We start from the raw sequence: 5,925 nt of genomic DNA, 5'->3' as shown, positions 1-5,925 counted from the left end.
CATCCCTGCCTATCCTGCCTCTGACACTGACAGATGAGGTGTTAGCTCTTGCAAAAGCCCCCATGTCTTAACTGAACAAGGACAAACACATACCTGGAATCAGTCTGACTCACCTATGTTAGTATTGTTAAAAGAGGTATTAGAATTGTAAGAATGTGTTTAGACTTTATTGAATGCTTGTGAGTTGGTGTCTGGGTTAGTATCTGACTAGTTGCAGGGGGCTGGACTAGATACCTCCTGAGGTCCCTTCCAACCCTGATATTCTATGATTCTATGACTGGCGGTAACCTGGAAGTGAAATAACCAAAGCAAGTTAAGAAGAGAGTGGCATCGGGCAGGGTAAAACATTAAATGGAAAGAACTGACTATGCAAAAAGGAACATCGCAAACTATCAGAGCCCCAGACCCCCGCCCAACTGAACCCACCCCAGCCAGGCATATCAAGCTGGGTCCCTGAAAAGTTGCCCAGCCCGTCTGGCAGTGAACGCTGCGTGTTCCAGGCGGAGCTATGGTGTGTGCGTCTGCTCTGCTGACGTGCTGCCTTGGTACGGAAGGCGCCACGGCCACAGGGAGCAGAGACATGGACTCCTACAAAACACAATCCCAGATACACCTCCAATGCCACCTCCCCCCCGCCTCCCATCTCTTCCCCCACCTCCACATGGCCATTCTCAGCCCATTGCTAACAGTTCCTCCCAGCCTTCAGCACTATAAATAAATAAAACATGGTGTTACAAATGGTAGATGGTGCCAGAGAAACGTGATCTGGACGTCAATAAGGCTTTTGATACAGTTCCACATGGGAAACTATTTGTTAAATTGGAGAAGATGGGGATTAATATGAGAACCGAAAGGTCAATAAAGAATTGGTTAAAGGGGGGTTTACAAGGGGGTCATATTGAATGGTGAGTTGTCAGGCTGGAGGGAGTTACTAGTGGAGTTCCTCAGATCAGTCTTGGGACCAATCTTACTCAACACTTTTATTAGTGATCTTGGCACAAGAAGTGGGAGTGGGACACAGAGCCGGGAGGGATTGCCACTATGGAGGAGGACAGGAAAATCATAAAAGAAAATCTGCACATCCTTGAAAGCTGGAGTAATAGAAATGGGATGAAAATTAATAGTGCACAAATTCTAGTTGTTAGTCCCCAAGTGCATAATTTTGCAATAAGCTGGGGATTTATCAAGTGGAAGTGACAGAGGAGGAGAAAGACCTGGGTGTATTGGTTGATCACAGGATAATTATGAGCTGTCAACGTGATGCGGCCGTGAAATAGGTTAATGCCGTCCTAGAATACATCAGGCGAGGTATTTCCAGCAGACACATGAAAGGGTTAGTACTGTTATACAAGGCACTGATGAGACCTCATCTGAAATACACCTCTACCTGCTGGCCTTAAAGTCTGTGAGTCTATCAACTGTGCCTTGCGTTGCACAGACACTGATGGAGATCAGGGCCCCATCGTGCTGCATATGGCAGAGACCCTGACTGAGGTCAGCACCCGCATGGTGCTGGGCACGGCACAGACAGAGAGGGACAGTCCTTGCCCCAAAGAGATCACAGTCCAAGCAGACAATGGGTAGGAGGAAAACAGAGGGGGCTGTGACTTACCCAAGGCCACCAAGCAGGTCAGGGACAGAGCCAGGAACAGACCCTGGTAACTCCAGAGCCCCGTCACCCGCAGCTTGGAAAGGTCCCAGACCCCATAGCATTAGGCTGCAGGAACAGGTGGGTTGCCCATGGATGCACAGGCTGTCTTGGCAGGGCAGCTCAGCGGCAGTCCCTGCACACAGCTGGGTGTGTGGGTCATGGGTCAGGAGAAGTCAGTGTCCAGTGCTGTGGGGCTGTGCTCCTGGCTCATACTTCACTGCTGCCCCTCCCTTGCCAGCTGCACTGTTCAGCCAGCCCCAGGCCTCAGTGAGATCACTGCCTCCCTCCCCCCACACCAAACCTTCAAACCGGGACATGGTGCACCAGTGCCAGAGTGCACTAGTGTAAATTCTGTCTAGACTAAGGGTTTGCACCAGTGCCTAAAACACCAGTGTGGCAGAGACCTTCAGTGCCCAAACCAGCAGTACGGTGGCACTAGAACTGGGATCTAGTTCTAGCTCTGTCACGGACAGCCTGGGTGACCTTGGACACATCAATGTTTCTCCTCCCAACTTTAATCTATTTACCCAGCTGCCCACTCACTGGGGTCTCCTCTCTCTCCAGAGCTGCTCACCACTCAAATCTGTGTGGGTGTCCCCAGAGCTAAGGCAGTTCAGCTCTGGAATAGTCTTACAAGGGGGGCTGGGGAGTCTCTTTCCCTGGAAGTTTTTAAGAACAAGTAGGACAAAGCTCTGTCAGAGACAATCTACATAGACGTGGTCCTGCCTCGGCAGAGAGAGCTGGACTTGATGACATCTTGAGGTCCTGTCCAGCTCTACATTTCTATGATGCTATGAAATAGATACGTATAAAAAACACCATACAGAGTAAAACCCACCACAAGATAATGTCAGGCAATTCGGGGGGGGGGGGGGGAACAACCCACACTCCACAGCATAAAACGACAATACAAAAGGGGAAAAAGCAAAACAATGCAAACTAACACACCCTAGGAGAAAAGTACACAAGGGAAAAGAGCTCAGCTCAAACTAACACAACACAGGCACCAAACAAGCTAAGGCAAAACAATGCACCATAAAACTGCTACACAACATGGTGCATCACAGTTCCAAATGGCACCATGCAAAACAGCTCAGCGTAGAACAGGACACAGCACAAAAGAGAATTATTTCAATGTAGGCCTGGAAGGGATCTTGAGAGGGCGTCTACTCCAGCCCCCTGTGATGAGGCAGAACCAAGTATCCCTAGACATTCCCAGACTGGTGTATCTCGAACCTGGTCTTAGAAAAATCCAGCGAAGGAAATGCCACAGCCTCCCTTGGAAGCCAATGCAAGGCAGAAACAGCCCAAAACAAGCTGTACACACACACACACACGCTGGGCTTAGCGTTAAGGGGAGAGGCAAGAATTCTGACAATCTGGGTTCAGTTCCCAGTTTTGCCCCAAATTCTCCATGGAAACTTGAGCAAATTACTTCAGCTCTTGGAGCTTCAGTTTCCCCATCTGTAAAATGGAGACTCCCCTCCCACCATTGGCCTATTTAGCCTTTGAGCTTTTTGTGGCAAGGCCTCTCTGTCCCTGTGGGCACGTCTACACTGCAGTCAGACACCGGCGGCTGGCCCGTGCCCGCTGACTTGGGCTCACACGGCTCAGGCTGTGGGGCTGTTTAATGGTGGTGTCGATGTTTTGGCTGGGGCTGCAGCCCAAGGTCTGGCACCCTCCCACCTCACAGGGTCTTACTGCCTGGCCCCAGCCCGAGCCCAGACATCTACCCGGCAATTAACCAGCCCCTTCGCCTGAGCCCTGTGACCCTGAGGCAGCTGCCATGGGCCAGCTGGGGGGTTTTAACAGCAGGGTAGAGATACCCTGGGTGTCTGTTCAGCACCTGTCACAATGGGGACCCTGATCTTGGTCAGTGTCTGCGCAGAACCCTGCACACAGGGGGCCTGATCTCAGCCGGGGGCTCTGCAACTCCCGGCATTACAGGATCCCGGATTTTGTTTAGGGCCCCTGCAGCGCCTGGCAAAATGTGGGGCCAGGAGCTCTGTCAGGGTCAGTGCAGTGCCCTCTACAGTGGTGGGGCGTGATCTGGGTCGGGGTCAGTGCAATGCCAGACCCAACGGGGACACAGATCTCAGTCGAGGTCTCCGAAGTGCCCAGCACAGTGGATGAAGCAGTTTGGGCCACAGTCGTGCACTGCCTGACACAAGGGGGGCCGTGATCTCGGTCCAGGTTTCAGTTTTACCTGGCACAACAGTGGGGTCTGATCTCACCTGGGGTCTCTTCAGCACCTGGCAGAACAGGGCCCAGATCTCAGTTGGGGTCTCTGCAGCGCCTGGCAGAACAGGGCTACGCTCAGTGTGATAAGAGCCCTGATCTCAGTCACACATCTGGAGAGAAAAGCGGGAAGATTTTCGAGGAGTGGGGCTGGAGTCAGAAGGTCGCTGGCTGGGGGGGTCTGGGAATGTGACGGGGGGGGGCTGCTGGGTTGGGCAGGGTGGGGGAGGGGCAGTAGCTGGACTGGGAAACCTGGGGCTGGGCCGTCTCCATGGGGGACACTTGCTCCTCCCTCCCCTTCCTGGCCCTTCCCAGGCCCCGTTGCCAGCAGAGAGAGCCCCCCCCCCGCCCAGCCCAGAGGTGTCCCTGTCTCAGGGCCCCCCCAGCCTCTGCCCATTCACCCTCTGCCCAGCTCAGGAATCACTCGGGGGAACCATTTCCCACCCGCACAAGGACAAATCCCTGCAGGGGAAATGGGGGAAACCCCCAAACCCGAGCTCTGAACTGGCCACTGGCGAAGGGGAGAGAAAATGGGGCACAATCGGGGGGGGGGGGGACAGGGAACTTCTCAGGGGTGGGGGGAGGGGGGGGTCACCCTGGGGGCTGCTCGTGGCTCTCTAGGGAGAAAGGGGGCAGGGCGGGGGGGGCGGGGGGTCCCCACGGGGGGGGCAGCGGTAAATCCGAGGGGATCTCAGCCCCCCCCTTTCTCTCCCCGCTCCCCGGGGGTCACCGGCTCCCTCCCCCCCCCCGGCCATGTCCGGGCTGCACCGACACTTCCCCCCCCGCCCCTTTCCCAGCCCCCCCGGGACCTCCCCGCCCGGTCTCACCCCCCGGGACCCCCGCTGCCCTGGAGGCCGGGCACGGGGGGGGGTGGGGGGGTGGGTTAATGAAGGTCTCTCCCCCCTCGATCTGCGCATGCCCAGAGCACAACGGCACAAACCTTCTCTGGCCCGGGAGAAGCTCCAACGGCCCCGCACGAGCCAGGCAGAACCGCTCCGGCTCCCTCGGTGACGTCACTTCCGCTCCAGGGAGAGCCCGGAACTACATCTCCCAGCCTGCCCCGGGGCCGCGTCCGCCCTCTCCAGCCCGGGTAAGGGAGGGGTCAGTAGCTGGAACTGCGCATGCTCCGTGCGAGTCCCGGTGGGGGCGGGAGAACAAAGCTGGTGCTGCCGCCTCCGTGTGAGCCGGTGAGTGAGAGACCCCGGGGGGGGGGGGGCGGGCACGTGACTCTGCCCCGGGGAACCTGGGAGAAGCCTCGGAGCCGCCTCGGTGGGACGCGCGGGGGGCAGCCTGGGGGGGGGCGGGGGGTTAATTGGCTCCTGTCCCTGTTGGCGCCTCTCGCCCCCGGTACAGAGTCTCTCCGGTTCTGCCCCGTTTCTCTCTCGGGGTCTCGCTCGGGCTGTAACATCCGGGGAGATTCGCCCCCCGCCCATGATCCGCTCTCTCGGCTCCCCTGTTCCCCCCCCCCCGGTCTCTCCATGAGTCTCCAATGTCCATTTAAAATCTCTCCCATGGGGGGTCCCCCCCCCGTTTTACCTGCAGCGATTTGTCCTTGTCCGGGTGGGAAATTGTTGCCCTGGGTCCGTCCCCAGCACGTGGCTGCCCCGGGCGTGGGGGGGGGGGGTGAGATGCCGGTTCTCTGCCGGGGGGGGCGGGGGACGGGAGGGGCACGTGTCCCCCGTGGGTGCTGCCCAGACCCCAGTTTCCCAGTTACTGCCCCAACTCCCAACACATCCCCCAGCCACCTGCCCATCCCCCCACCGCTGCCCCCTTCCCTCCTCCAGGGACCTGCGAGCTCCCCCACCCCCCTTTGCCCTCTTAAAGCAGCTCCTCACAGGGCTCCCTGCTGCCCATGGGAATGGTGGAGGGAGCCATCACTTTCTGTTTATGTCCAACAGTCCTGCTTTTCCCTCTAGTTATTTAACAGTAATATAAAATCCCCTCAGATCTTGGTGGTGTTCATAGAATCATAGGGTTGGAAGGGACCTCAGGCAGTATCTAGTCCAACCCTCTGCTCAAAGCAGGACCAATCCCCA

Source organism: Mauremys mutica, unplaced genomic scaffold (assembly GCF_020497125.1).
Source record: "Mauremys mutica isolate MM-2020 ecotype Southern unplaced genomic scaffold, ASM2049712v1 Super-Scaffold_100125, whole genome shotgun sequence".
NCBI lineage: Eukaryota > Metazoa > Chordata > Testudines > Geoemydidae > Mauremys > Mauremys mutica.
Note: the sequence above shows the minus strand (reverse complement) of the source record.